The sequence below is a fragment of the Camellia sinensis genome, chromosome 8, assembly GCF_055761805.1.
Source record: "Camellia sinensis isolate YWXY chromosome 8, ASM5576180v1, whole genome shotgun sequence".
Classification (NCBI taxonomy): Eukaryota; Viridiplantae; Streptophyta; class Magnoliopsida; order Ericales; family Theaceae; genus Camellia; species Camellia sinensis.
Window position 1 is genome coordinate 63,874,405 of NC_138968.1, and position 20,126 is coordinate 63,894,530.

Below are 20,126 nucleotides of genomic sequence, written 5' to 3' on the forward strand. Positions count from 1 at the left end.
CCCAAGGTGTATATAAATCCCCCTCCCCCTCCCTTTTGAGGAGGATCATGATTTTTTCTAAGTTTTCAGAGTTTAACAGAGTTTACACTTTCTTTTTTCTCCCACCACCCTAGCTCCGAAAATATCAAGCCCTAGCAGTAACTCTACTAGCTAAAGTGCATCTAAGGTTTGAAGCAAAGCAATCAAAGTAAGTCTAAACTTGAGGGAAGTTTACAAGCAAGGATTTAAGGCGTTTCTCATTTTCTTCGGTTTAAACTCTAAACCAATGGGTAACTTTACTATTTTTCTTCATATCTCAGTGGTTTCTAGTCCTTTTTTCAATACCTAATCATGTTAGGGTGTTAGCATAGCATGCTCGTCATGTCGGTTCTTATATTTGCATGTTTTTTGCTTTGTTTTTGTTTGCTTTATTTAAGTTATAATTGCTGCAGAGTAAATATTTACACAACTTCTCAATATCCTCAAGATAATTTATGAATTCCAAAAGTCCTAAAATTTCTCAATAACCAATCAACACATTCAATTTCACAAAATCCTAGGGTTTTAAAAAATTTGGGGGTTTTCTCAATTCAACATAATTTCCTTCATTTCAAACATCAAAATGTATTATAAGAGAACAATTAAGGCTGTTTCATAAATCTAGAGTAATTTCCCCAAAATTTTTATGCAATAATAATAATAAAGCCCTAATTTCCCCTTATTAACTAAGATCATCAAAATACCACATAATTGTATTAGAATACATACACGAGGCTAAGAAAATCCCTACCTCAAAGTTAGAAAGGAATAAAAGAAAAAGGCCCAAATTTGAAAATGACAAAATGACGATAGACTTCAATTAGATTGAAGCTCTCGACACGTTCTACAATCTACCTCAAAGAAGCAATGGAGGATTTTGAGCCTAAGTGGTGTAGATAAAAGGGTTTGTGGGAAAATATTTAGGCTTTTTAGAGAGAGATGAGAGATTTTTGGTGAGTAGAGAGAAAGAGAGAGAGAGAGAGAGAGAGAAGAAACAAGAGTGAGGGAAAATAAAGAGAAATGTTTTGGTGAAATTTTAGTTAATGCGATCGATTACATTCCCAAAAGCGATCAATCGCCCCAAACGAGATCGATCAGCTATCGACTAAAGTGGTTTGCTGAAAATTCACCCAATTTGAAACTGTTGAGTGATCAATCGCACTATTTGGGGCGATCAATTGCCCCCAGTGAGATTGATCCCCTTTCGATTGGAGAATTGTGCTCAAAATCAATCCAAAAATAAATAAGCTTCACAATCGATCGCACTACCTATAACAATTGATTGCTTTAAAAGGAGAGATCGCCTTTCGATCGCAATGTTCCGTTGAATTCAACCCACAAATAAATTGAATGGGGATTGATCGCTCCCAAATGCGAATGATCGCTAACCCATAAAAAATGTTCAATAAGGTCGGAACACTTGTGGCTGATGCACTCTGTAGACACCCATTTTTGATCACCCATAAGACTTGGGCGCCTTAGGTTGATCACTCGATGATGAAAAGATATGTTGTACAAACGTTTGATTTCTTTAGTAAGAAGAGCTTCTAAATCCCAACCTTACACCCCATTTTGACAAAAACTATTTTTAGACTTTAAAACCCTCTTTTTCAAAATATTTTTCCAAATGCTTCTACGATGTTCCGAAGCTCGCATTTCGTTCAAAATATTGCACTTTTCGGTAAATCGAGTCAGGATAAAGTGGAAATAAATGGAAGGGAGGTGAACTCTTTGAAAAATCTTTAAAAACATCTTATTTATAGGTTTGGAGTTGAAGAAAATAGGAGGGGAGGGAAGAAAACTAGTTGGGGAAAAGGTGGGGCATCAATCCGTTAAGATAGAAATGAGTAGCCTTCACTAAAATAGGCATATCTCTTTGCACACTTAGAATTTAGATATGAGGCCACTTCCGTTGAAAAGTAGACTTCCATGGATTCAGTTTAGGCTTAAGAATCACCTGAAACCTAGCTTGGATGAGGGAGATATGCCCGTTTGAAGTCGAGCCTGGAAGTAGATTTTTGTGGACGGCCGGCCACTTTTTACAAGTCCTTGGCCGGCCAACTAAGTGTCCCCAGAGGCCCCCAAACCCACTAGTGGCCTGCCGGCCACTAATAGTGTACTGCCGACCACTTGTGTCAAAAAATAGATTTTTACAGATATTTGTTGCCAGCTATCCCCACAGGTGCATGCATTGAACTAGCTGTCTATATACAGATATTTCTGAGGTAACAACGTGTTTTTTCTATATATAGATGACCACCCCTCTTGAAATTAGGTTACGAAAAATTCCAAAGGCTCAAATTTTTGAAAATCTCTCTCTTCTCTCTCTCTCTCTCTCTCTCTCTCTCTCTCTCTCTCTCTCTCTCTCTTTCTCTCTTGCAACCTACACACTCTCTCTCTACACTTCCTCAACAAAAAATTTAGCTCTTCTTGCTGAGGTTCTTGAGCTCAAATCTCAGCCCTTGAGAGTGAGAACTTGTGGGTTTGTTAACAAAAGAGTTGCCTTGCTTCAAGAGGTATAATTTTGGGCATCTTTACACTACTTCTTTCCTCTCTTTTCTTGCTGTTTTTGTACTGTTTGTCACCTGTATTTATGGGCTGAAACTTGTGGTTTAAGGTCATTAAAGGTAGAGGGGTTTACTACCCTTCTTTGAACCTTGCTTCCTAGGCCTTTACCCTTGTGTTTCCCATCTTTTCATCAACGTTTTTTGAGCTTTTTACCACTTATTTTCAAAGGTTTTTAGAGGCTAAAAATGTAGTTTTGAGGTCCTAAAAATGGAGGGGTTAGCCACCCCTCCTTTGTCTTGTTTGCTAGCTTAAATTCTCCATTATTTTAGCTTACTCTTTTAGCTTTTTCAACCTCAATTCCAACAGTATTTTAAGCTATTTTAGGACTATTTTAGGTTGTTTATTTCATTTGTTCTTTGTATAGCATGCTTGTAGTGTAATGGTCCTCATAGGTTTGGTGTTTTAGGCATTAGACACCAACCTATTTGAGTTGATAGCATTTATTTCAAGCTTTTCATACTTGTGTTCATCTCTAATCATCTCTGTACCTCCATGATTTCTTGGCTTCTTCCTTGCTTTGAGAGTCATTTCAAACCGATTGTTTGTTTAAGCTTGAGATAGAGATTGTTGTGATTAATGGTTTAATCTCTTCGGAGGTTCATTACCAATGGCATGACATCTCTCTCATGCCCAAAACAACCATTTGTTTGACACTTTTTTCCATTAGTGGACTTAATATTCATTATTGGACTAAAAGGCTTAAGGAATGGAAAGGTAACTAAAAAAGGTATTAAAATTGGAAATAAAAAAGAGTAAGACAATAAAATGGTTTGGGTTCATTCGGACATTAATTGAACCCATTGAGTCTTGAGTTGTTTCATACTTGTTAGTGACGAAAACGGTTCAAAAATCAATGTCAACTACCTCCCTTGATTAATATCATGATAGGGAGGAGGTTCATGAGTCTTTAATTATTCATTTATTGAAATTGTATCCCTTGATTCATAAGTCATCATGTAATGAATTTGCGCCGATTGATGGCTTGTGAATCAAGCCTACCCCTCATTTGATCTGTTTGATGATAATGAGAGGCAGGATGGACAGACATCCCTGAGAATGCTCTATTTGTGCTCTGTTTGTTTTCCGTTGCAGCAGGAGAAACCCAACATTAGTGGCCAGCAAGCCACCTTTATCGTACGGCAGGCCACTATTAGTGGGCGACCGGCTACCACTTTTGGCCTGCCGGCCACCTTTTTTTCAGCCAAGCAGTACCCTTTTTTTTTTCTTCCACAAAGCAGAGCAGAGGCTGAGGTGCAAAACAGTGCAGAGGCATTCTCGGGGGAACAAATCATATGCATGCATAAGCCCTTCCCTTGTTTCTCGGGACCCGTTGGACTTGTAATTAATTACTTAGTTAATTAATTTCGTAATGTAACTAGTTAGTTAGTTTAATTAGTTAATTTGTATTAATTAGTTAGAGTAATTAATTTTGTGTTGTAATTATTTAATTAGCTAGAGTAGTTAATTAAATTCAGTGTTGTAATATTAATTAGTTAGCTAGCTTAGCTAATTCATTTTTTCGGACCCTCTTGTGCGAGGGCGAAATATGTAATAAGTGTCTATGTCTTCCAACCTCACGTCTATCTCCCTTTTATTTCCCTACTTATGATGGATAGTGTAGCACATCATGTTTTGCTTAGCATTTCTCCATGTACAAAACATCCATTAGCTTGCATGCATAAGGCTCGGTTCATCATGCTAACAAGCATTGTCGTTTAAATACTTCTTTGAAAATGTGCTTAAAACTGCATGATATCAAGTTGAGTCATATGCCATATTTATAGCTGAGCCTATTAAATTGCATATTGCATATGTTGCATTAGGCATATTACATTAGTTAGGATCATGCATTTTTCTAACTATTTTCTCTCTTTTGGCTCGCCTTGGGAATTGGGGTAAGCTTTACTACATTAGCATATTGCATAAGTGTGATTGTTAACATGTCAAGCATGATACCATGACGCTAAGTGCTTAAGTGATACATTTGTTTGGATGCCTGTGGATGAAGGCTAATTGCTTAAATTGGGATAATTTGAGTAATGTATATATGAGATCACTTCTTTGAGTGGTACATATTCGAAACATTTTTCAAAACAAAACATGAAATCAAAGTGTTTCAATTTTTGCAAATTAGTCTATATTTGTGTGCAACACATAGTAAATCAGCCTAATAAATCGGAACAAGAGCATATAATTTAAATAAGAATCACATCATGATCAGTAGAGGCCGATCTTTGATTTGGCGAGTGGGAGTGCTCAATTCATGACCTTCCCCTCTCGTACCTAAGTTCTCGAGCCAAGACACTTTGGTAATGACAGATAAGTGACCTTTGACACAAGTCTCGGGTTTCCTAAATTTGCAAAAATATTTAGGTGGCGACTCTGTATCTAGCAAAACTGTCCATTTTTGGCATTTTGACTCAAAATCAAATTTTCAAAATATTTGCCGAATTTGGACTCATTTGTGTTTATCTATTTCACATTGCACTTGTGAAATCAGATTCAGAATCACGGGAGTCTGAACGGTAGGGCTATTGTATTCAAAAGGAGCACAAAAAGTCAAGCTACACACTCTCACGTAGAGATGAGGCGAGCAAGTTATTTGCTTTGTTAGCGCTGATCCCTACATGGATGGAGTCAAAAGAAGAGGTTGGCAACAAGTCTCATATTCTTTTCGTTTTCAAAGAAAAGCCAACAAGAATAGGCAAAAAACAAGTTACACGATTCGATATAGATATGTAAAGAAGTCAAAAGGATCGAGTCTGGACTCGTGCTGTCATAATAATAATTATGGGTGCATATAGAATTTCCCTTGATTTGCATATCAAAAGTTTCTATGAGGCCTTTAAAATGTTTTTGGAACGTTTTTCTAAAGATATTTATTTATTTTTATTTTTTTAAAGTTGTCTAAAACTTCCAACGTTTGGTTTTCACTTTTTTTGGAGAAATGATTCAATATTTTTGAAACAATTTCACTTGGTGCTTCGAAGTAATAATTATTTGTCTAAACTATGAAATCCATCACTTACATTGTAATTTTAGAAATTAACTTGTCAGGATAGTGAGGTTAATTAGGTGTATTTTGAGACATATTTTGATAATCCAAACTGTTAACTTTATAGGATACATTGAATCAATTTGATTGGATATCGATAGTTTTTTTATTGAATTGCATTTGTATTAAAAAATGAATAGTAAATGTGATTTGAAATATAAAATTGAATAAAATGTAATTCGGTGAAAGTGCTATCGATATCCAACAAACTTAATTTTTTGCAGGTATTTTTTACACGATGTATCTTAAAAAGTAAATAGATTGAATAATCAAAATAGGTCTCGAATGTGTCCCATCGACCATACAACAGTTATAATTGGGCCCTAAATTCCACTTTGGGTGGGGTGGGGTGGGCATAGGGTTATCTGACCTGCGAAAGTAGCCCTACTGGATCCAATCTATACACAATTGGGCGATTTTTGAGTGTATAGTAGTGTCAGATGCAGTTTAGAATATTGCTAAATTGCAGATTGTGGGCGCTTCTCAGGTTTTACTTGCACCTCCAGCAAGCACCTGCCCACATTTATACAATTCTTTTTTTTAAAAAAAAACAAAACCAGACCGTCGATCTTCTTATTGACAGATTCATATTACATAATTTTTTGCCCAAACCTGTAACGCCCCGAAACAATTACAATGAGATCATCCCACGACAGATCTTAAATAATAACAGATCTCTGGATATAATGTTCTTCCATTATAAGATTTTAAGTGTACAAAGAGTGACATATGCATTTATACATTCATAAGCTTTAACCCTGAATCTATAGCATGTGTTATAAACAAAAGATATGAAATAAAAGTTAAACAGATATAATAATGCCCTATTGGCTACATCTTTCCAAGACAGTGCGTGGTTACAACAAAGGTGAGTTTGAACTCAATACAAATAAAGCGCTATGCTTGTACAAAATTGTAGACACCCAATTTTTGACCGTCCTCAAGACTCGGTTGTGTTTGCAGGTATATCCGGCCACAAGTTCGATTGCTCGTTGGGTATTCGACTTTCGCGGCGGAACGTCACAGGTTCGAGCTTTCCAAACCCTGTATCCTTTCTGCCCCATTCTTGGACCATGACTTGGTCCTTTCATAATGTGCTTCTTGGTGCACTACCGGCTACTTTTTGGACCTGCTGGCCCCCACTTTGTTGCTGTCGGCCATCAATGAGCCACTGCCGACCATCTCTGATGGCCGGCAGCACCCCTGTCTCAGCTGGTTTTATTCCAGATCTTTTGAGCCAGCTGGAATCCTTTTATCTGCCCTCCATACATGTGTATGGAGGGATGAAGCTCTTGCCAAGCTTCTTGAAGAAGCTTTACATTGCTTTTCTTCTATATAAGGAGAGAGCCTCTCTCCTTAACAGAGGTTGAGCATTTTGAGAAGAAATATCTCTCTCTCTCTCTCTCTCTATATTGTTGTTGATTTGTGCCTTGATGTCCATTTTCCTTGCACTTTGACACTACAACAGTTGGAGATACACCACCACCCTCTTGTTGGCTTTGCTTAGCCTTATTTTGAGCCATGCCTTAAGGCCTCCGAGCTAGCCTTGGTTTGGCCTTCTAACCACTGAAATCCAGTGGATTTTCAGTAGTAGGCATGTGCTTTTCAGGCCTCAAATCAGAGGGGGTGGCCCCACTCTTTTTTGGTTTTTGTTTGCTTGCATTTTTGGCTTTCCAAAGGAGCATGCCTCTATGTATTTTTGAGGCTTGGTTCAGGCCCTTTTTGTGACTTTTAAGACCTGCCTTGGCTCTGTCCATGGCTGGTTTGGTCACCTTTTGCATGCATCTTGTATGTGTAGTGTAATGCCATTTATAGCTCATCAAAGTAGCATGTTTGCCTAGCTTGTGTTGAGTCCATTTTAGTAGGTTTTTGGTGATGTTTTACCATGCCTTAGATCTGTTTTGGGTTGGTTTTGTCACTCCATGCATGTGCAATACACTTGTAGTGTAAATCTCATAAACTAGCTTTATATGCTTCTTGCTTTAGCATGTCATCCTAGCTTATGTTCAGTCTATTTCAGTATGTATTTGGTCATCATTTGGCATGTCATGACTTTATCTTTTACTGGTTTGGTCGTATTTTGCATGCTCCATATACTTGTAGAACAAATCTTGCTTACTAGCCTTATGTGCATGTTGATTTGACTCATCATTTCAGCATATTTTGGCTTTGCTCCAGCATGATTTTATTCTTATTTCGGGCTGTTCTAGGACTGTTTTAGGTTGCCATGGTCATATCACTCATGTTTTGTATAGCTATAGTGTAAATGCTTTGACTAGCCTTGGGTTTTGAGGCCCCTATTATGCCATACATGTAATGTTTGCATGCTTTGCCATCATTCTAAATGTTATTTCAGTCCATGAAATGTGGCCATACACTTGCATTTGACATGCTTTTAATGCCTTAGAGGCTTGGCTCTTTATGTCTCAAGAATGAACTTTTGTGCATGCCATTAAGCCTAAGCCTTTGGCTCATCATATCAGTGCATTTTGGTCTTGTTATACCATGATGTAACTCTATTTCATGTTGTCCAAGTCATGCCATGTTTGGTTTCAATAGGTGTAGTGCATTGCCTCTTTTGTAGCCTTGCATACTCCATGTTTTTGGCCTTGTGTTCTAGCTTGTGTTGGCTAGCTTCGAGCTTGTTTTTGGTCTTGTTTGGACTTGCCTTGGGACTGTTTTAGGTTCCCTTAGACCTTTGGGGCTTGCTTTGTATGGCCATGGCTTAAGTCCCTTTGCTAGTTCTTAGCTTTTGAGCTTCATGCATGCCATGCTTGTGTTATGTATGTGATTTGGCATCATTCCTAACATCATTTCAGAGCATGTAGTATTGTCATACTTGCATTCTTTTCACTCCTCAAGTGTGCTTAAGAGTTGCATCTTTATGCCTTAATTCTTGGGCCCATTGACATGCATGCTTGTCTAGCATTTTGTACCATCAATTCAGCACCTTATGGCCACTGATTTTAGGCATGGCTAAGGCCTATCCATCTTAAGTGTAAGCCCATCTTACCATGTTGTCACATGCTTGTCCCATTTCGTATGTTGTTGCATACTTGTCTGCCTTCACATGCCTTGCATGTTTGTATGATCATGTTGCATTTTATCATGTGATTCAAGGTTGTTACCTCACATCATACTTATATGCTTGTTGCATGCTTGATTTATCGCATTGCATGTCTGTATGCTTAAGTCGCATTGTGCATGCCATGCTTGTTTTGCATTGTCGTTTGGATTAAAGTATTAATTCGAGCACGAGAAACGAGAGACGTTTCATACTTCAAGTGATGGAACGTGTCTCAATTCTCGGTCACTGATGCTCTTGATGATCCATGATAGAGTTTTAGGCATTTATGTGTTTATTTGTGCATTCATTTCATATTGATTTGCACAAGTTGGATCTTTGGCCATCATGCATCGGGATGCGTGCTTGATGGTCGTAGATCCGACTATGCCTCTCCCTTGATGTTTTGAGATAATATGGGGTGGCATAGTGCATACATATCCTTGGGAGACCCTCCATTTTCTTTGTTTTGTGCTCTACTGCAGCTTGGTGTCCCAGCACATCAGTGGCCGGCACCCCCTCATCCTTGGCCGGCATTGTGCCATCTTTGCCCCTCATCCTTGGCCGGCATTGTGCCATCTTTGGTCGACAGGTGGTCGGCAGCATCTCTCCCTGGCCGGCAGGCCATTGATGCACTCCCCAGCATATTTTTGGTAAGTTCCAACAGCAAGGTCTCAAGGACACCCTGCAGACAGAGCCTCTAAAGAGCAATCGGAGAGCGTTTCGAGGCGAGAAACCGAATGCGAGCATGCATACTCTCCTTCTTCAAACAGAACTGGAGCAGCTTACTTTTAAGTGTTTACTTTGCAGTTAATTAATTAATTTGTTAATTAATTAAGTTTTGTAATAATTAGTTGTAGCTAGTTATTCAATTCGATTATGTAATAATTAATTAGCTTGTTAGTTAGTTAATTAGTTGGCATGTATTATTTATTCGGACCCTCCGTCGAGAGGGCCAATTTTGTAATAAGTGTGCGTGCGTGTGTGCATGTCTTCCAACCCTACGTCTTTCTCCCTTTTACTTACCCACTTTTGTTGGTTAGTTTTAGGTCATGTTTCAATTAGCATACTTATGCTTTGCATGTTTGCATCCATTCATCTGTCTAGCATACTTATGCCTGCATGTTTGCATACATTCATCTATTTTGCATGCACCGGGCTCGGCGCATCATACTAACTGTATCGTATTTCAATTCCAAGTTGAATACATGTATCAATTATCACATCTCATATGCCATCTTAGAATAGCCGAGCCTATTTCTAATTACATCTCGCATGTGTTGCATTAGCCATCTCAACATAGCTAGAATCATGCATTTAATTACTAACTAGTTATTGTTTTGGCTCGGAGTACTAGGTATGCTTTTATACTTTAGCATACTACATGTGTGTCATTGATTGCCATGATAGCATGCTTGCCATTAGGCTAACTGCTTATGTGTTTAACTGCCTGAATGCCTATGGGTGAATGTTGGATTACTTGAATTGGAACAATTCATTGAAATCCACATTTTAGCCTACTTACGAGTAGCAAACTTCAGACCATTTTCCAAACAAGCGGATATGCAATGCTTTGCTCCAAATTAGGCGATCTAGTCTATACTTGTTTTGCTGTGCGCATCACATAGTAATTCTAGCTAATTAACTGGAATAAGAACACATGTGTTTTCAAAAACTAGATATCATGTTTAATAGGGGCCGATCTTTGATCGGGCGAGCGGGGGTGCTCATAGCTGACCTTCCCCAATCGTACCCAAGTTCCCGAGCTGAGGCAACTTTGGTGATGATGGACACGTGGCCTTAGGCACAAGTTAGGGTTTCCTAAATTCTCCAAAATAAAATATTTAGGTGGCGACTCTGTATCTGGCAAAACAATCCATGTTTGGCACTTCTTTACAAAAATCAGTTTTCCAAAACGATTTGCCGGATTTGGACTCCTTGGTGATTTATCAAACTCACATAGCACATTGTGAGATCAGATTAAGAACCGTGACAATTTGAGTCCGAACTGTAGCATGAGGCCCCCGCGGGCACGTCTACAAAAGTAAATACAACAATACAAAAATAACAGAAGCTCTTGGCTCCAAGTCCTCCCAAGCTATTGCCTTAGCGGAGGCATGCCATTAGCACTTGAAAATGATTTTCCACATGGGGTGAGCCAAAGCCTAGTAAAGTGTATGAATCTTTATAGAGTTACAAGGCGAATGTATGTGCAATGTTCGTGTCAAAACACTTTATATCTCTTTCCAAAACCATGTAATCCCAAGTTTACATCTCAAATTTATGAATTCATTTCCTTTACAATAGAAAATAGGACAGTGGATACAACACTGAGAATCTCTAGGACGTTTTTGCAAGTAGGCTACAAGCACTACCAAGTTGTCATTTTTACTGATATTAATAGGAAGGCTTGACACCTAATTGTGAGGGTTTCTGGACTTTCATCAAGGACATACATGCCAACATAATAGCCCAATTACACTCCTACCCAGATTCACCAATGTATTCACTCATTTTTCTCAAAACAGCAACATTATAAATGTGTTAAATATGTCACAATGCTCAATGCAAATAGATGAGAAAATAATTTCAAGTCACCTAATCCTCATGCAATTTCTACAACAATCATAGCTATCCTCCACCTATAGCCCAAAATAGATATCTCTAAACAGGTAAATAATTTTCAACACAAATATACCTTCCAACATTTCCAATTAGGAGTGATAATTCATATCCAACTCGACCACCGTCATCATCATTGTTCCAATTTCATAAAACCAATATCAATTCCATTTTCTTTTTACAAAAATAAAATTCTCACACTTTAGGGCAAAAATCCATTTCCTTTAAAAATTAATTTCCATGGATCAAATCCATCATTTATGTGACACTCGAATTTTTAAATTAATTCAACACCATGTTAATATCAATTAATCATGAGTATGAAAAATATAAAAGAAATATATATATATATATATATATATAATAATCAATAAATAAATAGAATTCCTTATTATATCAAAAAGTGCATAGTTGAAGCTTGTGGTTTAAAAAGCTAGTTGATAATTCATATCCAACTCCACCACTGTCATCATCATTGTTCTAATTTCATAAAACCAATATCAATTCCATTTTCTTTTTACAAAAATAAAATTCTCACACTTTAGGGCAAAAATCCATTTCCTTTAAAAATTAATTTCCATGGATCAAATCCATCATTTATGTGACACTCGAATTTTTAAATTAATTCAACATCGTGTTAATATCAATTAATCATGAGTATGAAAAATATAAAAGAAAAAAAAAAATATATATATATATATATAATAATCAATAAATAAATAGAATTCCTTATTATATCAAAAAGTGCATAGTTGAAGCTTGTGGTTTAAAAAGCTAGTTGTTATTAATTTTAAAATATTAGAAATCTTTGTTTAAAGGGATAGATTGTGGAACACCGCACTTTTAAATTATTAAATACTTTAGTAAACGGTAGCAATGTTTTATAGTTTGGTGGTGAGGTTTTTAGATATGAATCTAACTTATAATCATATGCAACTTTAGGGATCTTTGTAAATTACCAAAAAGGGTAATAACACTACAACAAAAGTAACCTATGGTGACGAAAACTAGTGAAGAAAATAAAATTCGTCACTAAATGAAAATAATTCGTGAGGAATTTTTAAATTTTGTCACATATGATAAAAAAAATAAAAATGATAGGTGACAAAATATATTTTCGTCAATAAATATTTCATTTTAAGTGAGGAAAACTTAAGTTTCGTTACCAAAAATTTTCCTGCTATTTTTTTTCGGTGGCGCCAAAATTTTGGGACTTTTGGTGACAAAAAAATTTGTCACTAATTATAAAATTATTTGTGATGAATATATTTTCGTCACCAAAACGTTTTAATATTTCTGATATCTTTTGGTGAGGAAATAATATTGTCACCAATTTTGGTGGAAAATTTTTGATATATTGAGCGGCAATAAAAAAAAAAAGGTATTAATTTTTTTTATCATTTTTTTTTGTTTATCATCTCTCTCTCTCAAAATAGGGTATTAATTTGTCTTACCTCTTGCTCCTCTACCACGCCGATCGCCATTGTCGCCTCTATTAGTCTTGTCGATCGTCACCGCCAGTAGCAGCCTTGCCGGTAACCGCCACATCTTCTTCGCTTGATGATTTGGTACATGATTTCTCTTTGCTCTTTCTTTTGTGTCTCTTTCTCTTATTCTCTGTTTTGGTATGGTGACAAAAATTAGTGAAGAAAACAAATTTCGTCACTAAATAAGAATAATCCATGAGGAATTATAAATTTTATCACGTATAATAAAAAAAATAAAATAATAGGTGACGAAATTTATTTCCGTCAACAAATATTTACTTTTAGGTGAGAAAAAAAATAAGTTTCGTCACCTAAATTTTTTCTACTAACTTTTTTTTTATGATGTCAAAATTGTCAAAATTTTGAAAGTTTTGGTGAGAATTTTGTATAAGTTTATTATGCCTGATTAGTTATAAACTCAAATTTTGTATAAACTCAAATTTTGGGGCTTTTCACCAATAATCTCCAACTCCTTGGTATCGAGAACTCCAAACACCAGATCGACGACGGTCTCCCTGTCCTTTACTCCTCTTCCATGGCCGCCACCGTCTTCACCCTCACATCCACCGCACACCACCACCACCACCGTCTTCACCATCTTCGTGCCATTCTCGGACGACGACGATATGAGATATGAAGGCTTCAAATCTGTTGGATTTATGGTAGATCTGAGATGTGAGGGCTCTTCCTCCGCTGCTACAACCACCGAGATGAACGATGGGGGCCAAATCTGTGTTCGATTTTTGTTGGTTCATAATCTATGTTCAAAGTTATATATATATATATATATATATTTAAAGCTTCAGTGATTTCTATATGTGTGTGTGTGTAATTAGGTATCTGATTGTTCGATTTCCAAACCCTAATGGCGGAAATTGAAATTCGAAGTCTGTATATGTGTGTAATTGGGTATCTGATTGTCAAACGTGTGGTACATCCAAGTATGCATAGGGTTTATTTTCCTTTGTATCACTCTGCAAGCTTTGTCCATTGCATTAATTTTGCATTAGATTTTGGTCTACATGCCTTGAATATGTTTCAGTATCTTTTGTAAATCTTACTCATAATCTTACTCTTTTTATAGCTCTGTATCTTTTGGAAAATATTCTCAATACTCCTTTTTTCAAGCATTTTTTTTGTGCCATAGATCTGTTTTTATTGTGATGACATGGTATCTTCCTTGGCTTGCAGTCAGTATATGAGTGCATTGAATATTCACTAGCTAGCAGTAAGTATTTAAGGTTTTAAGCTTGTTGAGTTGAGTTGAGTTGAGATGAGAGTTTGCTTGCATGAATGCACTGTTAAGGGAGCTTTGTTCGTACTTTTTCAGTATTATTTTGGCTTTATAGCTTAAATATGATTTCTGCTTGAAACCTCAGTGTAGGGCTGTACTTTAACTGTCAAACTGCAATCCCATTTCACCTTACTGTTCCCAGAACCTTGAGGTTGTACACGTGTAATTGAAGAATTTCATTGGTTAGCCAGGGACATGGCCCTTTCATTGCTGTTTTCCTACTCTTATATACTCGTAGAATCTTGCTTGCCTTTAACTTTCTTATTGCCAAATATTTTGTTTTGAAAGTAGCAACCCAATTGATCATATTAACATGTATTGTTTTGAAATTTTATTGCTGAATAGCCATTGTGCATACATAATTCTTATGGATTCAATACATGACGTGAATTTTCAGATTTTAGAGCATCAGATTTTATTAAGTTGGTTTGTTTGACATGCTATTGTAGCTGATTTTTTTGTTTTTGTTTTCTAGATTGAACCAGGTAGTCAGACTGAGCAAGCTCCTCCATCAACTGTATTTTTGTTGGCTCCTGGGGATATGCATGGTTTCAGATTCTTGACCATCTCAGTTGCACCTAGTCCGGTATTGTTTCTTTAATTTCATCTGTTGTCTCACATGTGTTCTCCATTTCATAGTATCACAAGTATATATGCATCAGAAGGTTTTGTGAAACCCTTTGGCTGCTTGTGTTTGTTTATATCAGAAATATTCTGGCATAAATTCACCGTAGTTAATTTTCCAAAGCAATCTCAGAAATCAGAGCAATGCATATTATTTGAAAAACATTGTTTGTATCATGACTTTCTCTTTAATATTGCCAATGCAATTGCCATTGGAAAAACATGAGATCTTTAGAGCCACTTTACTAAAGACTGGATATGCACTGATGTTTTTATTTCTAATTTTTCTTTTCCCCCATTTGTTTTATGTTTGAATATCTTGTTTATTGTGCCCTTCCTTCTATTTGAATGTCTTTTTGGAGTGTTGCGTAAAAATCAAAGCATTGATGCTGTTTGCATTAGCCTCGCCTGGAGTCCAGCCTCAATAAAGCCTTTTAAATACACAAGTTTTGCTTTGAGTGGCTGTGTTGTTGTTGTTTCTTTTTCTCTTTCTTTTCTTTTTTTCCCTGTTGCTAAATGAATTTCTATTTTCTAGTATGATAATATTCTCATTATGCCATAATCTTTGTTTGTTTTGAGGAGTCTCTCATTTTCTCATCCTGTATGCATGTTATATTGTGATACTCTGTTGATCATACAGATTTTATATCCTATGTATCTGCGGTATCTTTTGAATGTTACTTTTGCTCTTGTTGAATGTGATGAGCATCTCTCAGTTACTTTTGAAAGAGGTTTAAGTTGAGAATGTATGTATTATGACTTTCGGGCTCTCAAACTGTTTCAGGAAGGCCTCCACCTGCTGCTTCCATGGCAGTTGGACAATTCTTTATTCCAAAAGATAGGGAATTAGAGTTGTCTCATCAGTTGTTGCTCTATTCGTTGGCCTTGTTTTATGTGGCGTGCAGAGATTTGCTTCAGCCATTCAATCCAGTTCCAAAGTTTATCATAATCAAGTCTGTTGTTTTCTTGACCTATTGGCAGGTAGGATCTTGTCTAATCTTGTCATTATTTTATCACTGAATTGAATTCCCAGCCTTTTCTGAATCCTAATTCTAGAATGGTGCATTCCTTATATTAATGCCTTACTTTCTGGGATTTTATTATTTACAAGAATAATTACATTTTATCCCCTTGAGATTTTTGATAATTAGAGAGACCATTCTTGTGGTTTCTGAAGTTACAGTTCCCTCCATTTTTGTTTCCTATTATAGTTCTCCTTCCCTACTATTATTCGACCATTATTTTATTGACATATGCTTTAGTGATTAAAGTTTTCTCAATATCAAGATGACACTCTGGCTCTTATTTGATTTCTTGACTGAATAACAATACTATTGTGCCCTTACAAAACTATTCTACAACCAATATCCATGTGGAACCACTACTCACATTATTGTTCAATTTTGTTTTATGTCCAGAGCCAATATGTTATCCTTAATTCACACTGTGCTCCAACATCAAACACTATCATCTCCACTTTTAACCATCAATATTTTAGTCTTTGCAGACCCTTTTATCTCCTTAAAGCATCCATCAAGTTCATAGATGATCCAACAAATGGTTGCCACCACCATGACAATGTATTGGAACCGCCATCAATTATCTCTCTATTTCCATCACATCTGCAGAGTTAAACCTACCACCATGTCCATCTCTTTAGTCAAAATAAATAATATCCTATTTCTTTATGTTTTCTTCGAGTTTCATTTTTCTTCATTCCCTCCCACATGACTTTCTAGAACCTGTTATGTCCATCCATTTCAATTGATCCCTTGTTACTGATAGAAGGAGAAATAAGTGGTAGGGATTATATTATATGATTTGAACCTTTGACATTTTGTATCCATGACAAACTTGCTTCCAGGATGTGCCACACCTATTCAATTAGTCAAGAAGTAATTATTGAATGCAAATGGACCCTTTGTTGAATAAAGGAATTAGATGTTATTAAGAAAATATCATAAAAGAATCATGGAATTTGATAGAAATGGAGAAAGGAATTGATAAAATCTTCCTACAAAAAGGTACTTATATATTATGGGACCTAGCATATTATTTCATAACATGGAATTGAGGACAATGGAAGAAAGCTGCCATGACCTCTTATTATCATCAGTGTTTTTTATCTTTCCATGTTTGTTGACAATTCACATTTCCTCATGATGGACCCCTTGCCACAGTTAGTCAAACCTTGCAGCAACTCTCTGAACACATCAGCATTTTGATGTGTAGTAGATTCAAAACTGACAATTGTAGCTGGATTTTGCGTTGATATAGATGTGGGATTGGTAAGACTTCCAGTATGTTTCTTATTAACTTTCTCTTCCATTAGGGTGTTCTTGTTTTTCTTGCTGCAAAATCTGGATTTATAAGGGATACAGAGGAGGCTGCTGAATTTCAGAATTTTATAATTTGTGTTGAGATGCTTATTGCAGCTGTGGGCCACCTTTATACATTTCCATACAAAGAGTATGTTGGTGCCAATATTGGTGTCTCTCGTGGGTTCACAACGAGCCTTGCGCATGCTTTGAAGTTAAATGACTTTTACCATGACACAGTCCACCATGTGAGTTATTCTACTTATCTTCTGCTCATGGGCTCCTTAGAGACTGTATCTCATTTTTTAGCTCTGTTTGGTGCATCTTATGGAGTTGCTTGTAGATTTTTTTATTTAGGAAATGTGTGCCAAAGTATTTGGTGCGCTTTTGTTTACAACTTACAAGGCAAAAATAACTTAAATAAGTTGAAAAAGACTTATTATTAGGAAGTAGGGGAATGGGTGTTTTCAACTTTTGCTTTCTAATTATCAGCTATTAGCTTGTAAGAAGCTTCACCTCTAAGTTGCACCACCTGCCTGATGATCAGTTTTTATTTCATGTCTTTTCTGGAAAAAGGAAATTTAAATAATTTTAATAGTAGTTGGGCCTTGTATCACGGGAAACAGTGTTTCCATATAACAAAGAAATAATGCACAACAAAGAAAAAGTGTTTCCATATAACAAAGAAATAATTCTAATATGTTCCTTTAGAACTTGTGTTTAGAACTTTTTGTTTTTAGGTTGTTAGAGGGAGATGAGTTTTAAATTTTCCTTCCCTACAAGGGAGAGAAAGATGAGAGGGATGAAATGTGCTTGTCCACTAGGTGTTAGGGTTGGGTTTGGCCATGCATGGTGGTGTCTTGGTGGACTGTGTCTTGCAAAGTCACCCAACCTAGGTGTTTGGGGAAGTGGATACTGGGTTTTGTTTTAGAGGTGGTTGATAGCCATGGTGGCCCATGAGGCTATTGGTTGGTGGTGGCATGTGAAATATAGGAGGAAATGAGAAGGGGAATGGCGAGTGGGTCTGCTGCTGTAGAAAGGAGGAGGAGGGAGAGGGAATGAAGAAGAAAATAATAGAAAAAGGCAAATTGAAAAAGGGGCAAAAGTATCATTATATATATTTCTTAACACACGCTCAATTTAGTGTGTTAACGCATGGTTAACTTAACCAGAATTTGCAACGTTTGCACTTTACTCCAAATTTCAAGAGGGTTATGTGTATATTTTTAAACATGAAGGAGGTAAAGTGTTTTTGGACAAAACCATATAAAATATAATTAACCCAAAATGTTTGGAGATCTAATTGTGTTTTTATTTCAATATCTATTCGTGTGTATTTGTTTTTGTTTTTATGTTTGCTTGCATGTGTGTTTTGACCTTTTACCTCGTTGAAGTTCAAAATAAAATAGGAACATATTTAGATTTAAATGAAAATGGTAACTCCTATAAAAACTATTGATTGATTAGGTTGTGAACACGTCATGTGATTCTCTTTGGTTCTTGTTGGCATTAGTGCTAGTGATACATGGTGTTCTTGCAATCTTTTGTCATCTTCTGTTATCTGTGTTGCTTATCATTAAGGATTACTTCAACTCTTTGAAGTTTTGGATTGTTATATGCATTTCTATTAAATTGGTTTATAAAATAAAATTATTTAAATATGATTTTAGATGTAATTAATAATATATTAATGTCTTCCTTATTTATTTTCTTTGCAGATTGGTTTTTGATGACGTTTGGAAGCATATTTGCAAATCAAGATCAAGTGTTGAATTATTTATTTATTTCCTGAACTGATACTTAGTTGTAGTTGCAAATCAAGATTGAGTGTTGATTTTTTTTGTGGACTCCACATTAGTTCATTTTGGGATTTGCTTTGATGATTTTTTTGTTATACATAATGGATTATTATTAAAGTTGTTTGATGGATACATTTTGATTTATAATATAATGGTTTAGTGAATTTTTGTGTGGAGTGGTGTATAATAGCTAGTGGATTTCTTAGTACAATTAAAAGGCTATTGGGATCTGAGCAGGGATATTTGTGAAATAATAACTTAAATTGAATATAAAATATGGAACAACTTTAGTGACAAATTTTTTCGTCATTTGTACTTCTTATTATGACAAAGTGATTATTCGTCACTAATAAACTTTTTTTGTGACAAAATTTACTGCATTTTATATATGAAAGTTTTTATTTATTTTGTTGTTTGGTGACTAAAAATTTTGTCACGTGTATATATATTTATGACGAAATATATTTCGTCACCCATATATGACTTTTGAAGACAAAAAATTTCGTCACCTTTACATCTTATTGTGACAATTATTTCCTCATCAATGATCAACATGCGTGACAAATTTATTCGTCAACTAAAGTTATAAATATGGTACTGAACAACTATTTGGTGACGAAAATGAGAATTTTTTGCGACAAAATTTTGTTTTATTGGTGACAAAAAATTATGACTTTTGAAGACGAAAAATTTCGTCATCTTTACATCTTATTGTGACGAAATTATTTCCTCATCAATGATCAACATGCGTGACAAATTTATTCGTCAACTAAAGTCATAAATATGGTACTGAATAACTATTTGGTGACGAAAATGAGAATTTTTGGTGACAAAATGTTGTTTTATTGGTGACAAAAAATTTCGTCACTGAAGTAATTTCATTGGTGACGAAATTATTTTTCGTCACGTTGGTTTTTAGTGACAAACATTCAATGACGAAACCGGTGACGAAAATATTTCCTCACAAATATCTATAGTGACGAAATTAGCTCTTTAGAGACAAAAAAATTTCGTCATTCAAGACCCAACTTGTTGTAGTGTAACCATTAAAATTGTAAGTAGACAAAGGGCTAAAACAAGTGGTAAGAGGGGAAGCTCCTACGTGTATAATGCTTTTGCTTGGGCCTCACACTTGGTTATGTATAAATAGTGAGGGTCGGTGCTATAGTAGAGGGAATTCGAGCAAGAAGCACGAATATAAAGGAGAAAGCAAATCTAGGTTGTAAGCGGAGCCTCAGAAACGGGAGGTGAGTCAAGGCTAATTTAGGAGTAATTTT